The sequence below is a fragment of the Lissotriton helveticus genome, chromosome 7, assembly GCF_964261635.1.
Source record: "Lissotriton helveticus chromosome 7, aLisHel1.1, whole genome shotgun sequence".
Classification (NCBI taxonomy): Eukaryota; Metazoa; Chordata; class Amphibia; order Caudata; family Salamandridae; genus Lissotriton; species Lissotriton helveticus.
In genome coordinates this window covers 1,483,410,261-1,483,430,124 of record NC_136068.1, presented here as the reverse complement: position 1 = coordinate 1,483,430,124, position 19,864 = coordinate 1,483,410,261, and positions in this window count along the sequence as shown.

The following is a 19,864-nucleotide window of genomic DNA, read 5'->3' as shown; positions in this document are numbered from 1 at the left end:
ATAGATTTGAGGTGTAGAGGACACCGAGTGATGTAATTGTCTGACCAGTGATTGTGGGAGTCGTGAAGCGCTATCGATGACCCAGTGGAGATAGGGAACTTGTGTGGGAGAGCTTGTTAGAATTGTGTGGGAAGCTAGTCCACAAGGGCAGACCACGGCTATTGTAGTGGCCAACGCAGGTTGTGGATCACTGTGTGTGAGTGGGTTGAGAGACTGGATCCTATCAATTTATTTATATGACTGTCCGATCATTTGTGGACAGATGGTCTGATTTGTAGCTGCCCGGTTGTTTGGTGGACAGGAAGTTACTAGAGGTGAGGCAGACAATTACTCGAAACCATCAGGGGGAACTGTTGTGTGAGGAGGAAGAGTGACGTTGAAGTGTGCCACGCTGCGATGGGTCGGTTGGTGTAAAGCTGCGTTGGGATGGGTGGATTGTCATCGGGAAGTTGAAACAAAAGCATTTTGTGGGTAAAAGAATTTGATTCCATCATGCGATGCTTTAGGGTGTTACGAGATCTTTGTGGGGGGGAGATAGAGGAGTAGTGACTCGAGTGGGCGAGGAAGCACCATCCGAGGATACCCCAGCAAATTATATGGCCACAAATGTTGGACTTCATACTATAGTTTGGCTTCAAAATTGGCATAAGATTACTGAAAAAGAAGGAGATTTGGCTTTTCCACATTATGGTTCATTTAGATTAAATGTGCTGTACCAGTTGAGGGGAGTGATGGCTTCATTGCGACCTCCACCTAGTCTAACACAGTTCGAGGCATTAGATGCATGGATGAGAGCAGCACAGGCAAAGAGTAGAGAGTGAAGTCAGGGAAGGATGAAAAAGACGATGAAGGTCTACCAAGATGCGCGATGTGATGCACAGTTGAAGAAGTGAAGGATAGATACCATCGAGGGAGAGAGGCTATTTTCACTACTAGGGAAAACAGGAGATGCTCGGAAGAGAAGAGAAGATGATTGTGACACTGATGGCAGCTTGTTGGATAGGTTGCTAGCAGAGTGTCCACCCCCATACAATCCAGATTCAGAAGAGGGAAGGCGAGCACTCACAGAGATGATAGGAGAACCACAGACGAGCCCTAGTGCAAGAGTAATGGGAAAGATTTCAACAGGAATGGAAGGAACGGGGCTACCTCCATTGAGAGGTACCGAGATGAACGGAGTTAATGCTGCTGCACGATTGCTGGAAGCCCTTATGGTATCGGTCACTATTGGACCTATAATGTCAGTGTATGATCCAAATCGAGGGGAAAACAGTAACCAGTCACAATCAGGAGTTGGAGAAAGGGTCAGCTCTGATGGAAATGGTACCACAAACAGAAATGGTCAATTTTTGATGCCTATAGAAACTAGTACTCCATTACCAGCTACTGCAGACTCTTCTAGAGGGTGTATTAGGTCTAGTGCAGTGAGATCAGTGTCGTTGGCGGACTCACGTTCTGACTTGAGGATGTGGCAACTCCCAGTTAGAGGACCCACGGGAAGGATGACAGGAGGAGGAACTGATCAGGGAATCTCTGGGAGTCAGAGTGTTACACGGAGCATAGCCAAAGGAAATCCTCGTAGTAACCAGAGCAGTGAATGGGCCCAAAGGTATGATGTAGACTTGTCCAAAATTAAAATGCTACAGGGAAGTCATAGGTTAAAATATAGTGATCAGGAATTTAATGAGCAAAGAGTGATAGGATTGAAAACCCACATACGAGAGTTGATTGTAGGGATACGTGCATGGAGCATGCTTGATAAGTGGGAGGCAAGGTGGTCAAAGAAAAAGAGTGTCAAAAAAGGGATAGGAGATACGCCGCCTCCTAGAGGAGGAACAGCAGGAGTAGAGGCTTACCCATTGCGAGAGCTACCAAGCGGAGGGTATGTGCATGTGTTTGGAGCAGGGGTGATTTGGCGGCATTTACAAATGATTCTCCTCGGATTTGGGAAAAGCCTGTTGAAAAAGCAGGTCGATTGCTTTGTCAAGGTTTCAAAAGTTCTGTGGGTTGATTTGAATACCTTGTTTGACATTGTAGTACTGAGTGATTTGTGGTCGGCTTGTAAAGTTGCAGTTGAATGGTCATCGTCCAAACCAGGCTGAGACCCCATAATGCATGGTCCTTCACAGTGGTTATGAAAAAGTATGAGCAGGTAATCACATGGTTGCAGTCTAAAATCTCGCACACAAGACATTGATTGGGTCAAATTTGATCAGATGACCCAGGAATCCAAGGAATCAGTACATGCTTACTATGAAAGGCTCTTGCAAGCCTTTAAGCAGTATAGTGGATTAGACACATAACATGTGTATTTGTAAACATGTGTATTTGTAAAGCGCACATTCACCCGTAGGCACCTTGGCACTGAATAACTGATATTTATCGTTACCCAACTCAATGGTATTCATTTTATCAACCTCGGATGGATGAAAGGCTGAGTGGACCCACCAGGATTTAAACCTGTGACCATGAAGTTTAACACATGTCCCTGCAGTGGACGCATTAGTCCACTGAACCACCAGACCCAGCTTTAGATGTAAAGGACATGGGGCAGTTTGTTTCCGAATTTGTTCTAGGTCAGAGGCCAAAAGTTAGCTTTATGATCCAGCAGCACCTGATCTGTTTGCAAAATAAGTCTGTGGACGAGATTCTGTAGTATGCCAGATACTGTCATGATGAGGTAGATTTGAAGCATAGGAAACTAAAGGACAAGCTAATGCTAGTTCAGATGGGGGATGAAGATAGGGTAGATCAAGTGCAGTCAAGTGGAGGAACAGTGGGAAGTAAGCAGGGAAACAATCAAGGAGGGACCCAGAATGTGTCGACTAACGCGGGTCAGGGAACAGGGAAGCCCATAGATCCCAAGACAGGGATTGACGTTAGTACCCTAAATAAAACTACTGCATGTCATTTTTGTCACAAGATCAGGCATTGGAAGTGCGAGTGTAGATTAACCCCAGCAAATCAGATCCAAGATGAGATAGTGCAGGTACCAGAGGTCACCTATACTGTGAGAAGACCTAGGTCCATACACAGAGGAGGTCTGAGTCCACAAGCGCAAGTTCCCCAACCTCCGAGGATTCCACAAGGCAATCGAGTATGCCAGCAGATGCCCTTTATCGAAACTCTGGATGAGTTCGATCTAGGCCCTTTGCAATGACGGTGCCTGAGAGGGGAGGAAGACTGTACCCTTTGAGCAGTCTTAGAGGTAGACCAGAGAGGACCGTGTTGGAGGCTGATGGGGCTGGTCATCCCATTACATACTTTTTTGATACTGGTGCTATCCGTTCTAGACCCAAACCTACCCCTCTTGGGACAATAAAGTTGTAGAACTTGCTAACAAGAAAATTACTAATCCTTTAACAGATGGAATACCTGTGAGAATTGGAACCTTTCAAGATCGTCACCAGTTTGTGGTGTGCGATTCGAGTCCAGTCTGTTTGTTGGGTCGTGATCTTTTGGGTAAATTGAATTTTAATGCAAAAACAACAGTTGGACAGAATGCAGAACAATGTCATACATTCACCCCCGTACAGAGATCTGGGCCTAAATCTATCGTTTGGCCATATGCAAATCAGCCTTAACCCTGTGCCTCATGGGAACAGTCCAGCCCGAACTGCCAAGCCATGTCTTTACTGGACCGGAATCAAGCATCCTAGGACCGGGTTCTGGCTATCAGCCGTCTTCAGCCAGGATAGCTTGACTCCAGTGGTGTGGAGAGCATGGGACTCACGTCTGAGCATACCCATCCCACTCGGAGTGACAAATGCAAAAACAACAGTTGATGGACAGAATGCAGAACAATGTCATACATTCACCCCAGTACAGGGATCTGGGCCTAAATCCCTCGTTTTTTTGCACTCCACTCTAAATTGAATTTTACCATCTATTGCACAACCAAGGGAATTGAATTACAGACTAATGATGATGACATTGCATTCAAATTGACGAATCAGAATCTCTGCATAGAGGTGTTTCCCATGTTGACAACTGTAGATCTGCCATACGACTTGAGGGGCAGTGGTGTGGGATTTCACGGGAGAAGAGATAGGACTGATCTGAGGAGTTGAGCTAGTTAAAATACAGATCAAGCCGATTGCAGAGTTCCCAAGAATGCCCCAGTACAATCAGATGCCGGAAACGGTGGTAGGAATTAAGCCAGTGATTGAGTTCATGATCGAACAAGGCATTTTTAGGGAAATATTCGGGAGCCTATGCAATTCACCCATTATGGGGCTGCAGAAACCAAGTGGGAAGGACCGGAAAGTGCAGGACCTGCAAAAGTTCAACACAATTGTGGTCCCATGTTGTCCTGTGGTACCGAATCCATCTGTGATCATGTTCCAAATTCTTTGTGAGGCCGAATGGTTTACAGTGATTGATCTATATCAAGCGTCTTTTCGATACCCTTCCACAAAAAAAGCCAATTTTTGTTACCTTTCCATCTGAAAAATTGTGTGTTAACGTGGTGTTGTGTCCCACAAGGGTATACTGAGAGTCCATCGATTTTTAACCAGATTTTGAAAAAGAATCTTGAGAGTCTAGTACTGCTGCAGAGTTAAGTTCTCGTGCAGTACATTGACGATCTCATGATTACATTGGAGACAGAAAACGCCTGTAGAATTGATACTGTCCCATTTTTGAAACACCTGGCAGAGAATGGACTCAAGATGTGTCCAAGCAAACTTCAGTACTGCTTACCTAAAGTCCAGTATTTGGGTCATAGCATTGAGAAAGGCAAGAGGAAGGTGTCACCAGACCGAATTGAGGCGATCATGAAAATGAATGTGCCTACCACACAGAAGGAAGTCAGGATGTTTTGGGGAATAGTTGGGTTCTGTTGTAAGTGGTTTCCCAACTTCTCCTTGAAGGCGAAACCTCTGCAGAGGTTGACACACAAGGATGTGAGGGAACTGGTACCATGGGACGACTGTTTGGTTGCCTTTCTGGACCTGAGAGAAAGTCTGTGTTGCGCTCCGACTCTAGGAATGCCTGATTACAATAAAGTATTCTTGTTATTTTGTTGTGAGAGAGTGAGTTGCGCACTGTCAGTACTCACACAAACACAAGGAGGTGTCCTGAGACCAGTTGCCTACTTCTCAGCTACGTTAGATCCTGTAGCTTCAGCGTTGCCCGAATACCTCAAATCCTTTGCTGCAACAGGTGTCAGCATTAAAAGGTATGAGCGAATTGTGATGGGTCATCTACTTACTGTATATGTTCCACACTCAGTTGAGCTTCTGTTGACCAGAAACAAAACACAGCATTCGACAAATAACACACTCACACACAGGGTAGGCTCATCCATTAGAGCGGATGAGCGTCGCCCCACTGCTTTCTTACAGTGCGAGAAGCAGAAACATAAAATTATATTTTAAATACCATTTTATGTTTCTGCTTCTCGCGCTGCGAGATAGCAAAATGGTATGCCTGGTTGGAGGCAGGCGGGTGGGTGGGTCGGGAGGAGTGGCTTTCCCAATGCTGTAGTCCTTGACTGTTTGCACAATCTGAATTTTCTCTATGTAGGCTGGATGCAGCCTACATAGAGAAAATGGCCTCCCTACAGGCGCCCGGCTGGGTGCCGTCCGCACCAATCACAATGCTGCCCTTGCAGTGTTGTGATTGGCTTAGGGAAGGGCAGGGAGGACGCCCGATTCCTGTTCCTGCCTGAGGCAGGAGAGCAGGAAAGCAGCAGGAAAACTCGGGCACGGGACCCAGCCAGGAGAGGAGGGGCCGCAGGACCCAGTAAGGTAATTTTTGTATTTACTTTTAAAATCCCCCCCAAGAGCCCCTGCACGACCCCTCCACCCGCAAGTCTTACGAGCAGCGACTGCTCACATGCTATGAATAATTCATTTTTGCCTCAGAGAATGTAACTCAGAATAGATGTTCTGTATTGAATCCTGCTACTTTGATGCCTTTTCCAAACATTGATAATGAAGATTGTGAAGACCATGACTGTCTCAATGTGACTGAACTGTGCAACAAACCGAAACCTGACATTGTGGATGAACCTCTGCCTGAGTCTGATTAAATCATTTTTGTTGAGGGTTCATGCTTAACAGACAATGCAGGTTATTTGGGAGCAGCATGTGCTGTCTGTACTATTTCTGGAGTTGTGGAAGCTGCTTGTTTTCAGGGAGTACACTCTGCACAGGTAGCTGAAATCATTGCATTGACACGTGCATGCCTGGTTTCAGTTGAAATCCGAGTCACCATCTACACCGATAGCCAGTATGGGTTCAGTGTGGTTCATGACTTCGGACAGCTATGCTCACAGAGAAGGTTCCTAATGTCATCAGGATCTCCAATCAGAAATGGGGAATATGTGAGACAATTGTTGGAAGCTTTGCAGCATCCAAAGCAGATCGCAGTGGTCAAATGTACAGCTCATGGAAGGGGGTAGGATTTTGTGACCCTCTGGAATAGGTAGACCGATGAAGTTGCACGTTTCTGTGCTGAACAAGGGTGCATTCTTAATGGGTAGTATACTGGAGATAGCACAGAAAGAACCAAGCTCAGCATGATGTTAGCCATAGCGGACACTTGGAATGAGGTCAAGTGTCTGCAGGGAGAAGTGTTGGATCAGGAAGAAGCTGGTTGGATTAAAGCAGGTTGTGGGAAACAAGACGATGGCATTTCGGTTTCGACTGATGGTCGAGCAGTGTTGCCAAATAATTTATTGAGCCCTATGGTGAGGTAGATTCATGGAGCAGTTCACATTGGGAGGGATGTTATGGTGCGAGTGCAAAGACGGACGTGGTTCAATCCACGGTTTTGTGCGTTTGCTGAAGCAGTGTGTCACAGATGTCTTACATGTCGACAAATGAATGCTGGAAAGAAAACTTTGGTTGCATTGGCCCCTTCAACAGGATCCAACTCAATTTCATTGAAATGCCCAGGTGCAATGGATTGAGGTACATTCTAGTGGTTGTGTGTGTTTTCTCACGGTGGGTGGAAGCATAACCAACTAGAAGGTGTGACAGTCTCACAGTAGCAAAACTGTTACTAAGAGAGCTAATACTGCGGTTCGGATAGAGGAACTCACTTTCATGGTGAGATTATGAAGGTGCTTTCGCCTTACAAGTTGATCAGAGATTGCACTGTAGTTACAGACCCGAGGTGTCGCGCCTTGTGGAACAAATGAATTGAGCTCTCAAAAGGTCTGTTCGTCCACGTCTCTGAAATTGCCTGATGCATTTCCTTTGTTGTTGATGAGTGTGCGTAGCATTCCCGATAGGAGAACAGGACTTTTGCCCCACGAGATTCTGATGGGAAGGGCGATGCGGTTGCCAGCAGTGCCATCTACAGCATTGATAAACATCACTGATAATTTGATCCTTGACTATTGCAAAGGATTGGCTGACATGGTCCGTTCTGTGTCTCACCAGGTTGAAATTGCGACTGCCTCGACATCGAAGGATCTCTGCCATGACCTATGTCCAGGCGACTGAATATTGGTTAAGAGGCATGTGAGTAAGAGCTGTCTTGATGCTCGTTAGAGGGGTCCGTACCAAGTGATTCTGGTGACGAACACAGCTGTAAAGTGTGGAGGCTTGCCGAACTGGATTCATGCCTCACACACCCGCAGAGTTTCAGGACCCTCGGAAGAAACATCTCCTCTCCCTGATTAAAGTCCATCTGTGGTTATGCGCCACTAGGGAGGACAAGTCAAGTTTGAGGGTTCCTGTGAGGCTGGCTACACACCAGAGCAAGTTGAGGGGGCCACGTTACACAAGGCCCAGGTATCGACTCTGAGGGAGATGTTAATGTTGTGAGTGATACAGAGTCAGACTAAGCTGAAAGAACTGGTGTGCAAGGTGATGGGTGCAGAGAAGGAGAGCAGAGTTTGCAAGATAATCGTGGCCTGTGAGACAGAAGAGACAAAACCTGAGACTTGCATCTGGAAGAGATCTTGCCCCTGTGTCTGAAATGTCTGAATCAGAGCTCAGCGACACAGAACAAGCACAAGAGGACTTGAGGAGATCGAGGAGGGCAAGAGTACCTTGTCAGAGATATGCTGCCCTAGAGTGGACTTACATGGTTACAGATACCAGGAGCAGTGGGGACAGGGAGACTGAGGTCTTCATGAGTGATTAGCAGAGTTCCAGAACTGATCATTGAAATTGAACTGTTAGTTCCTGGAATCGAAGCCAATGGACTGTTGACACTGACTGTACACAGATCTCCAATATTGAGTGGGGTGAGGAAATTGGTTCTGAGAGATTCGTCTTTACCCATTTTTGGATATCACCCACCAGCTCAGGAGGTTGCAGCAGTTCGTCATGAGATTCTACAGCGTGTCATTGATGAAATTGGCTCTGAACTTGTGAGGGACTGTTAATTGAACTGTGAACTGTAAATAAAATAAAAAAATGTGTTAAAGAAGATAACCTAGGTCCGAGTGGAAGAAGAATAAAATGAGGGACTTTTATGTAGAAGAAACAAGGCTACGGAAGTCTTTTTGAACTGTGTAAATATTTGTGCAACAAACTGTGAATTTGAATTCCAGTACTCCAATGAGCTGTGCATTTACTGTTAAGCAGTACTCAGAGGAAAGGAAAGAGACCTTTGCGTTAATCCTCTTGCTGTGCTAAACCAAACTCATTTAAAGATGGAGTCTGGAAAATCAAAACGTAGAGCAAAGTCTGTAATATGCACATTCATAGTAGTAGTGATAATAGTAATAGCTGTAGTTATTATAGTTTCTGCAAAAAGATGACACAATGCAGAAGTTGATGGGGTGGGAATACAAGGGTCATCCACACCTATCACTTCTAGCACAAAAGAGGGTACATTAGGAGCAGAAAAGGCTATGCTAGATCAAACTAGTCGCATGTTGATTTGTCTAAGGGTGATTATACGTTGAATGAATATGGGAATACAATGGATGTGAGAGGTTATTATGTGTGTATGCAGTTGCCGGCATCGGTGGAAGAGGGAATTTGATACAATCATCTCCCATTGACATATCATATTACATGTAGTCTATTGCTTAGTATGTTTTACGGTAAGGAACACTACAAATATTATTTCTCAACCTATGACGCAGTGTTTTCAGAAGTTCCAGCTTGTAAGCACTTGAATAAGTATGATTATTAGAAGCAGGAAGAGAGAGTGGGGAAGTATTTCATACCTACCGTTACATTAGACACAGCTTATGCTCATTACCATAATTTGACGTGTCATTAACTGATGTAGAGAAAAAGTTCATAGATCAGGTAGAAGATAGACATAGACAATTAGCAGTTAAACCTAACAGTGGAGAAGGGAAATTTGAGTGGACCAAGGACGAGTTAGCACACAAGGCTAAGGTGAGTTATGGTCCAATAGCTTAAGATTTTGAACATTGAGGAAAACTTTGCATTAGACAGGTACAGACTTACTATGATCTTTGTTGGACAAAGTGCGTGTGATCGCATTTTTGCAATTGAAGCTACTGCGAAGAAGTTTTTGCCAGAAGCGGTGCAAGTGGTGGCAAATGTGTACTTTGTGTGTGGGGAAAAATGTGAGTGTATGACTACCACTTAATTGGTATGGTACATGTTATGAAATGGTTGTGTTCTGTACGATCTACCACGTTGAGGATGTGGGTCCGTTAGAAGATGGATTACACACAGAAGTGAGGTGCAAGTGGCGGAGAGATTGTTGGAGATGTATTTGGAGCAATGATACCTAGCTTTGGAGGGGTTCTTAATGATGTAAATATCAGAAGATTGTCAACTATTGTGGATAAGTTGTCAGCGAATACATCTCAGTCTCTGTTGCTTGGAGATGGAGAGATGGTGTCAATAAGGGCGATGGTGATGCAGAACTGTATTGCACTTGATGTATTATTAACAAAAGAGGGCGGAGTCTGTAAATTGCTGAAGGTCCAACAGTGTGGTTCATATCCAAGATCATAGCAAGGATCTGAGGAGATATATAAGTAACGGTGCACAGATATTGAGTTTTTTATTTCTACCTACATTAATATTGAGTTTTAAATACTGTAGGGACAGAATCTTGACATCAAGAATATCGGTGAACAGAATATCGACCTGAAGGTAAGAAATATTGTTTTTGTTAATATCAAAGTTAGTAATATCGATAGCAAAAATATCAATGTTAATAATATTGATGTTTATGTTAGCGGTATGTATTTTAGTACGTATTATATGTGTATGTGTTCCACATGTTTTGTATTTTTTTTAAATATATGTATTCATTGTTCAGAAGTTCGTAATTTTTTTAAAATGTAAATTTAGCGTTTTAGTACCGTAGCGGGTTGTGGGTGTATAGGGGAATAGGGTGGATAGTAATTTAATTATAGTAAATTAAATCCTAATTTTTTGAAATTATTAATAATTTTTTTATTAAATTTAGCATTTTAGTTCTGTAGCGGGTTGTGGGTTTATAGGGGAATAGGGTGGGAAGGAATGTAATTGTAATTAAGTAATTATTCATTTTTATGTATTAGTATTGATAATCAATTTATTGTTAATTAATTGTTAATTAATTTTTATTAATTGATTAATTGATAATTATATTAATTGTGTTAATTTTTTTATTGGAGAGGGTTGTGGGTTTATGGGGGAATAGGGTGGGAAATAAATTAATTATAACAAATTAATTAATAGTTTTTATTTTTTGGTGTTGATAATTATTTTAATTAATTAATGTATTGTTTATCAATTATTAATTAATTTTTATTTATTAATTCATTGATAAATATATTGTGTTAATTTAGTTTAGGAGTGGGTTGTGTGTTGATAAGGGAATAGGGTGGGAAGTAATTTATTATAATTGAGTAATTATTTATTAATATGTATTGGTATTCCTCATTAATTTATTGTTAATTAAGTAATTGGTAATTAATGTGTAATAATTATTATTTATTGGTATTGATAATTAATGTATTGCTAATTAATTAATATGTGGTGATTATTTTTTATTAATTGATAATTGTATTATTTTGTGTAGTGGGTTGTGTGTTTATTGGGGAATAGGGTGGGAAGTAATTTAATGTTATTAAAGTAATTATGAATTTTAATTTATTAGTATTTATAATTAATTTATTGTTAATTTAGTAATAAATCATTATTTAATTAAAACATGATTTAATTACTAAGTATGTTAATTTTAACCCCTATGCTATCTAACACTTTCCCTACTGTTGCACTCTCTGGAGTGGGACTAGTAATTTTTACCCCTAGACTATCCAAAACTTTCCCTACCTGTTGCCCTCTCTGGAGATGGAATAGCAATTATAACCCCTATGCTATCCAGCACTTTCCCTACTGTTGCACTCACTGGAGTGGGAATAGTAATTTTAACCCTTTTGCTATCCAAGACTTTCCCTACTGTTGCACTCTCTGGAGTGGGAATAGTAATTTTTACCCCTACGCTATCCAAAACTTTCCCTACTGTTGCACTCTCTGGAGTGGGAATAATGATTTTTACCCCTACGCTATCGAACACTTTCCCTACTGTTGCACTCTCTGGAGTGGGAATCGTCATTTTTACCCCTACGCTATCCAACACTTTTCCTACTGTTGCACTCCCAGGAGTTGGAATAGTAATGTTTACCCCTACGCTATCCAACACTTTCCCTACTTTTGCGCTCTCTGGAGTGGTAATAGTAATTTTTATCTCTACGCTATCCAACACTTTCCCTTCTGTTGCACTCACTGGAGTGGGAAAAGCAATTTTTTTCCCTCCGCTATCCAATATGTTTCTGTATTGTTTTAGTTAAAGTTGTGTATAATTTATTTTAAAAACATTAAAAATATTATAGTTTTTTAATTTGTTTCATATATTTTTTATATATTATTTTTGTATGTGTATATAGGCATTTATAATGTATAAAATGTTTTAAACAATGTATAAGTTATTAAAATAAATATGTATGAATATTAAGTAAGTATATATATTATATTTTATATGTATATGTTTAATTTATTTTAACATTATGGGGTCGATTCCGATTCAGGAAAAAGCACTCCGAATAGCCATACGGGGTCTTTTTCCCGTACAAATCGTACCCTGCAACGTCCCCGTACGTACAACGTAGTACGATTCTCACCCAATGCAGCTCCCCGTACAAATCGTACCACGAATCGTACCAGGAACCGTATGACTCGAATTCCCGTACGATTCGCCGCCGGAACGCGCAGCAAATGACGTTTATACGGTTCGAAGCAGGTTTTCCCGACCCAGCAAGTACGATTCGTTCCTCCGACCCTCCGTACGACTCTTTTCCTATGGGAGCTGAAAACTGTCGGAAAAGCAGAGTACGCCCCGAAACAGGCACGGAACGGACCCCGGGTACGGTGCGTACACCCCATGATCGCAGGGGTACGGTGCGTACCCCATAATCGCAAGGTGTATGGAGCGTACACCCTGCGATCATGGGGTATGGTGCGTACACCCCATGATCGCAGGGGTACGGTGCGTACCCCTGCGATCATGGGGTGTACGCACCATACGGTGTGTATGTAAATGTGTGACCCTCCATACGAATCGCACTTACCTGACGTGTACCGTACGAATCGCGTCTCTATTCCACGGTCCGGATCGTACTTGTCAGGTCGTACAGCATGTGTACGAATCGTACGGTCCACATTGAGGGTCCGAGTCGTACAGAATGCAATTCATATGGGTCGCGACGATTCAGACGGAAACTGTCCGTACGAATCACACTATGCGATTCGGACGGACATGTACGATTCGTACGGAGAGGGCTCTGGATACGATTCGGACGGACGTTTTTTTTCCTGAATCGGAATCGACCCCTATATGTATTAGTTATTATTTTTTTATATTTTTAAATATAGTTCTTTTAATTATATGCATTATTTACTTTATTTTCTTTTTTTCCTTTTTTTTTAAAAAGCGATATTTTTGATAATGATATTTTTGACAACAGTATTTTTTTCTCTATATTTTTGTACTTACCATGATGTAGATAGGATGTCGATATTTTTGACTATGATATTTTTGTCACAATATTTTTGTACCTCGATATTGTTGTAATCGATATTTTGTCAGTGATTCATAAGTAACATTACTGAGATTCATCATGAGGTGCAACTGAAGGAGTATTGGACAAGGTTGGTAAAGGATTTGGAAAGATTGGAAGTTGGTGCGAAAATCTTGGTAAGGGAATTCTTGGTTACATTCTGAAACCCATTATCCTAGTGGTACTTTGTGTGATTCTTTTGCTTGGATTCGTAAGGGCTTACAAATGTCATAAGGTAAGACAGGCTGGGAGATCTCTCAGAGAATAGGAAAGGAGAATGGAGAGACTTCAGGACAGTCACTATGAGAATCTCAAAAGCCTAGAAAGGGTTCGCCAGGGAAGAATGACTACAACTTCTGTTTAGGTTGGTTCTGTCTCCAAGGAATTATGATTGGCTGTGATGACACTTGTCATCTGAGGGGGGACAGTTAGAGCACAATTATGCTCTTTTGATTTGTAGGGGTGCATCGTAATCATGAGTAGTTCGGACCTACATTTCTTCTTTTGTTGCATTAACATGGGTTATTAGAACGTGTACTGTAATAACATGAAAATGATGTGTTACAGTCATATAGTACATAAACATGAACAAATAAATAATGCAGAACATTTGTGTCTAGCTGAAAACATTAACTTGCAGAATTTGTGTATGCCACTTACAATTATTGACATATTTGACGTGCTCATGTAACGTGTTGATTTAGAAACGCTCAGTAAATGTTCATTTATATGTAGTTTCATGATGCCCGTGTGCCATTTTCCTTATGTTGGCCAATTTCGGTGGGCCTGAAATGCTTTTCTTCCTGGAGTCTCTCTCACAACAGTCAATAAGTTAATTTGAGTTTTATGTGCATGCTGGTTTTATTATTTCTCACGTTCTGTTGCAGGTGGAGAAATGTATCATTGTTAGTTTGAATAATGCTTTTGTTTTAGGAGTTAGGCTCAGAGAGGAGATGATACAGTTGTACAAGAAGTATTTTAAAAAAGATATATTTTTATGAATGATAATACTAATATAATATGACAAAATCACACATCTTTATACAGAGCATTACAATCATTGAAGGAATATCTTGGTTCCCACCCAATTCTATCTTTTCCCTTTGAGCTAGTGATTTGATGATATCCCACTTATTCTGTAAATGGGGTCAGTCGGAAGGTCACCTGCCGAAGTTCACAGATGTTTACCCTGTATTCATTCCATTTACCCCATACTTGTAACAATTTCCTAGGGCAACCCCTCGATTTATATACTGTTTGTTCCATCAACATACACCAGTCCAGATCTTTCTTCCATGCTGTAATTGTTGGTGGCCCCTGTGCGCCCCATAACTTGGCGATGTTATGTTTGGTTACTAACATCCCCAATGTCACCCAGGTCCTTGCTTTACTACCTAGGTCAGTGGGTTCCCAAATATTTACGAGGCATAATACTATCTTATGTGCTGTTTGGGTTCCCTGGACTTCTCCCATACATCGGGTCACTGCAGACCAGTATCGCTGCATGTGCACACATTCCCAAATGATATGTTTGAATGTTCCATCCCTGCCACATTTCCTGCCACAGTTAGAGTGTTGTCTGTATCCCATTTTTACGAGTTGGACATGATAAATATACCCTATGCAGACCTTTGAGGTGCATTAGCTTTAGTCTGTAAGAGATCGCCCCATCCCGGGGGGACGCTAAGGCTTCCTGCCAGTCTTCATCTTCCATATCTCCCATGTCAGTTACCCAGTGTTTGCACAGCCGCAGTTAATTAACTTCTGATAGGTCAGGGATATGGCTTTTTGTGGCATGTGTCCATCAAGGATTCTATCCTCCAGCGGGGTGGATTCTGCAAGGGATTCCCCTTTTGGAATGACTGTTCTTAGAGCATGTCTTATTTGTAGATATCTACGGTATTCTTTGTCCGCCAATACGAATTCTGTCTGTAGCTGCGCAAAGGGGACCACATCTCTCTTTTTCCATAGGTCTCCCACCCTTGAGATTCCAATCATATCCCATCTATCAAAGTCCCTGGTATTTCTCAAAGCGCTGAATCTGTCTGAGTCCCACAATAAGGTCATCTGTGTGGTTTTCCTTGCCCCTCCCAGGCTTTTATTTGTGGTATGCCATATATGGACTGCATGATCGGTGGGGCCTGTCAAACGCAGATTCGCTTATGGCTGCTAGACTTGCTGCCCAATAGTACCTTTTCACATCTGGTAGTCCTAAACCACTGTCGTAACAGCCCCTTATCAACTTTTGTGTCGCAATGCTGGGCGGTTTCACATCCCACAGAAGTTCTCTTTGCTCCCCTTCAATGGCCCTGAAATAATTGATTCAAATCAGGGACAGTGAATTTTGCAAAATATATAGAAAACACAGGAGAGACATCATTTTAAATAAAGCCGCTCTGCCCAGTAGGGACAGAGGAAGAGTTTTCCAATGTTTGACATCACTTTTTAGTAGATGCAGCGGGGGCAAGAGGTTTCATTCATAATATAGTGCCGGATCTTTGGTGACAGGTACTTGAATCCCTCTTGCGCCTCTTCTATCAGATAGTTTTGGGGTAAGGAGGAAAAATTCCTTCTCAGCACATATATGACTGATTTCCCCCATTTATGGTATAGCCAGAGTATTTTCCAAAATTGGTAAAGATATGGAGTGCTCTATTTATCGAGGCCCTTGGTGAGGCCAAGTACAACAGTATGTCATTGGCATACAATGAGATGCAATCTTCCCAGCCCTTCGACCATCATAGGCCTCTCATAATAGGATTTTTTCATATCCACCACGCCAGCGGCTCGAGTATCAGAGTAAAGAGCAGTGGGGACAGGGGACAGCCCTGCCTAGTTCAAGAGTGAATGTTGATGATTTTTGGTTATTTACTACCACTTGCGCAAGTGGCACGGCATATAGAAGTTGTATCCAGCTTACAAATTAGGGGCCGAATCCCATTCTTTTGAGTACAGCATACATATATGGCCGCTCGATAGTATCAAATGCCATGGTGGCATCTAAGGACACCACCACTGCATCTTCTTGCAAGGTATAAGTTCTGCTCAGTACTCCGTGTAGACGTCAGAGGTCCTTTCTGGCATGAAGCCCGACTGGTCCGGATGCACGAGTTTGGTGACTACTTGGAGCAGTCGGGTGGTCAGTAACTTTGCCAAGATCTTAACTTCGGCGTTAAGTAGCGATATTGGTCTGTAAGATGAACACCTATTTTGGGGTTTGGCACTCTTATGGAGGATAACAATGGTAACTAGTCTCTGGTCTGCTGGGAGCTTTCCCTGCACATCTTGATGAGGTGGGACGCTATTTTACTAGGGGCAAGTTTATACAGTTTGATGGGCAAGCCATTAAGGCCCATCGCCTTTCTGGTTTGTAGGTCTTCTATGGCCCTCTCGACCTGAGGTGGTGAGCTCACTGTCCAGTGTCTCGAGATCTTCTGGTGAGAGGGTTGGTATTGGCATAACCGATAATAGGGACTCTGACTCTTTCTCTGTGGACACTACTTGGGACTTATAAATGTGCTGAGAATGGCTCGTGAATACATCCGCGATCCCCTGGGGTCTCTAATCTGTCTATTAGGATCGTCAATTAGTTTAACTACCAGCCTGTTGCCTTGCTCTCCTCGATCCACCCAAGCTAATCATTTCCCTGCTTTATCCCAACCTCATACATTTTACAGCACTTAGCTCTATGTTGGGCCCCCCTGCACAGTGTCTGTGGCTAGATCCTTATATTCCTACCTCTTTATTTTCAGTAGGTGTTCGTCCTTCTCCAAGCTGTCCCCCTTGATCCTCTTTTGAGTTCTATCATGTCCGTTTCTAGCCTGGTGAGTTGTGCGTTTTTCTCCTTCCGTGTCCCGGTGTCCCTGGCTACTGTTTAAAATGCCTCCCAGAGCGTTAGCACGGAGTCCACCAATACTTAATTTGCTTGGAAGTAGTGTTCCATTTCTTGCATCAGTTTAGTCTTAATTGTGGGGTTCTTTAGATACCAGGAATTTATTGGAGCAACTCTTCCTACCTGCGGTACGCCCACTTCTATTAGGGGCCATATTGGGGGGAAAGAGAGTTTATCCAGCTTGATGTGTCAGGGGCCATTGCACCTGTGCGCTTCTCGCCGTCTCCATCTTGAGAAACCTCAAACAGATCTCATGGGGCATTTTTCCATTTTTTAAGGGAAGCACTACTCCCTTTATCTTTTCAGTGGCACTGGATCAAATTAGGCCCCTGATACACTTCTCTTTCTATAATTTGAACTTGTTTGGTCCTGATGAAGCGCTCTGGATCTCCTCCTGAGACAGTGCAAAAATGCGAAACATGTTAACCAGAGGATATATCCATTAGGGATATATAAATCGTTAGCTACAAAGGGACATAATATCCCCTACAGCAACACTGTCCACTTTGTTTTTAACGATGAGAAAGGGATCACTTTAGTAGAATTCCTCACTCCCCCTCCAGCCATCTTTTAAAGCACACATTTAGGACTTCACTGCCACTTACCCCCACATGGCTTCATCAAAAGCTCTTCGATAAAGAGACCCTTCAGGGGACCTGTAGGGCATTGCAGCGCCGGCCCAACGAGGAGCACCAACCCAATGATGAACCATGACATCCTTCGGGATGTGTGAAGGCATCAAGATGAGGACACATTGTTCCCCACACATAGAGTCGCACATGACTTGAGTACCCTTTCTCTCTCTCTACCTCTTCTCCTCAATAGGAACAGTGACTCCCTTTTGATAAAAGTCATACACTTGGGAGCACGAGTCACTGGGTCTCTAATTAGCTCCTAGTGTCCCCTCTCTTCATACATAGGACAAAGGGATGTATGCCATGTCGACTCTTCACTTTTCTATGCACTAAACCACACACCTGCAATGTCAGTGAGTGTGTGTAAGCTACGGGGACTCTAAGGGTGGCTCAATAGGTGCTGCAGCCCTTAGAGGCCTTCCCTGGTCACAGTGCCTTTGGTACCCATGGTACTTTTTACAAGGGGCTTAACTGTGGTCAGGGATGTGCCAGTTGTGGATACAAAGGTACATTCTTGGTGAAAGATCAAAGGCCCTGGGTACCGGGTTGGCAGGGACCCAGTGCACATCAATTCAGGTTGCATCAGATGTCAGGTAAAAAGTGGGGGTAACCATGCAAAATGGGACACTTTAATACAGATGCGGAGGAGGAAATGTGGGCATGTGGGAGGCTGCCTCCACCACGTGCTGACCGGCATGAGGGCCTACCCCTCGTGTCCCTGCGCCACAGGGTGCAGGGTTGGGGGCATGATCTGCCTCTGGAGTTTCATCAGGCTCTCCTAAGGATCCCTTGCCTCATAGGTTCAGGAAGCTGTTTGGAGATGAGCTTTTACCGCTTCTCCATCAGATCTGTAGACAGTCCCTAACTACTGCTGTAGTGCCGGATTGTTGGAGGAAGGCAATAGTTTCTCCCTTACTGAAAAAGGCCTCTTTGGATCCGCTAGTTCCGAGCAACTGTAGGCCTATCTCCTTCTTACCCTACCAGGTAAAAAATATTGGAAAGAATAGTGACTAAATCCCTTTCCAAACATGTGGAAGATAATCAGTTGTTGGATGAAGTCCAATTTGGATTCCGCCCCGCACATAAGACCGAGACGGCCCTGGTGGCAGTCCTCGACAACCTACGATTGCGGGCCGACAGTGGTCAGACAGTTATTCTGGTACTGCTGGACATGTTGGCCGCATTTGATACGGTCGACCACCAGATTCTGATCGGGGAAGGAGGGGTGGTGGGTAGGGCTTGTGACTGGATAGCCTAGTACCTTCCTAATAGGCAGCAGACAGTGACTCTGTCCCCTTTTTTTTCTCAATATAGAGAGGTTAAACAAGGGGTTCCTCAGGGCTCGGCTATCAGCCCCATTCTGTTCAATCTCTTTCTTCGTCCCCTCATCTCCTTAATAAGAACCTTTGGAATCAATGTTATTAATTATGCTGACAACACTCAACTTGTCTTCACTCTTGAGGGCAATAATGCAGTGTCCAGGGAAAAGTTCCATAACTGTCTGCATCAAGTGGGAGTCTGGTTAAAATGGTACTCCCTACAGTTGAACTAAAGCAAAACTGAGGTTCTATGCTGCGCGGCAGGTAGTATTCAACCCCCCCTTCCCACAAATTTCTGACCTGCCTCCTCCAATACTTCTTTGGTAAACGCTAATACTGTACGTAACCTTGGAGTACTGATGGATAGTAATCTCCAATTGGACTCCCAGGTGAATAAAACGGTTGGCACCTGTATCTCCCTTCTACGGGCCTTGCGCAAGATTCTACCGTTTTTGCCCTCAGACGCCAGAGCTCAGGTGGTTCAGTGCATAGTCTTGAGTAGAATCGACTATTGTAATGCTCTGCTCCTGGATGCTCCGGCCTCCTTACTTAAGAAATTACAAAGAATACAAACTATGGCTGCAAAACTTGCATTGAATCAGCCGTGGAGAGCTTCCATGGCCCTCAGGGACCTCCATTGGCTGCCGGTTGTACAGTGGATACAATTTAAGGCTCTCTGTATTGTACATAGGGCAGTCCATGCGATTGGACCCAGAGTGCTCCTTGAGAAAATTCACCTGGTATGTCCCCACTCGAGCACTTCGCTCTTCCACGGCACACTTGATCAGAGTCCCAAAAATCAAGAGAGCACGTATGGGTAGCCGATCCTTCACTTTTACTGCCTCTAGACTGTGGAATGCTCTACCTTTAGAGCTTAGGCAACTTAATACTCTGTCCAGTTTTAGGAAGAGGCTGAAAACCACTCTGTTTCCAAGAACCTAGATTTTGTCCCGTTTCCCCCCCCTTTGTCTTTTTCTTTGCCCCTGCTGTTCAGACAATCTAAGCGCCAGGATACCCT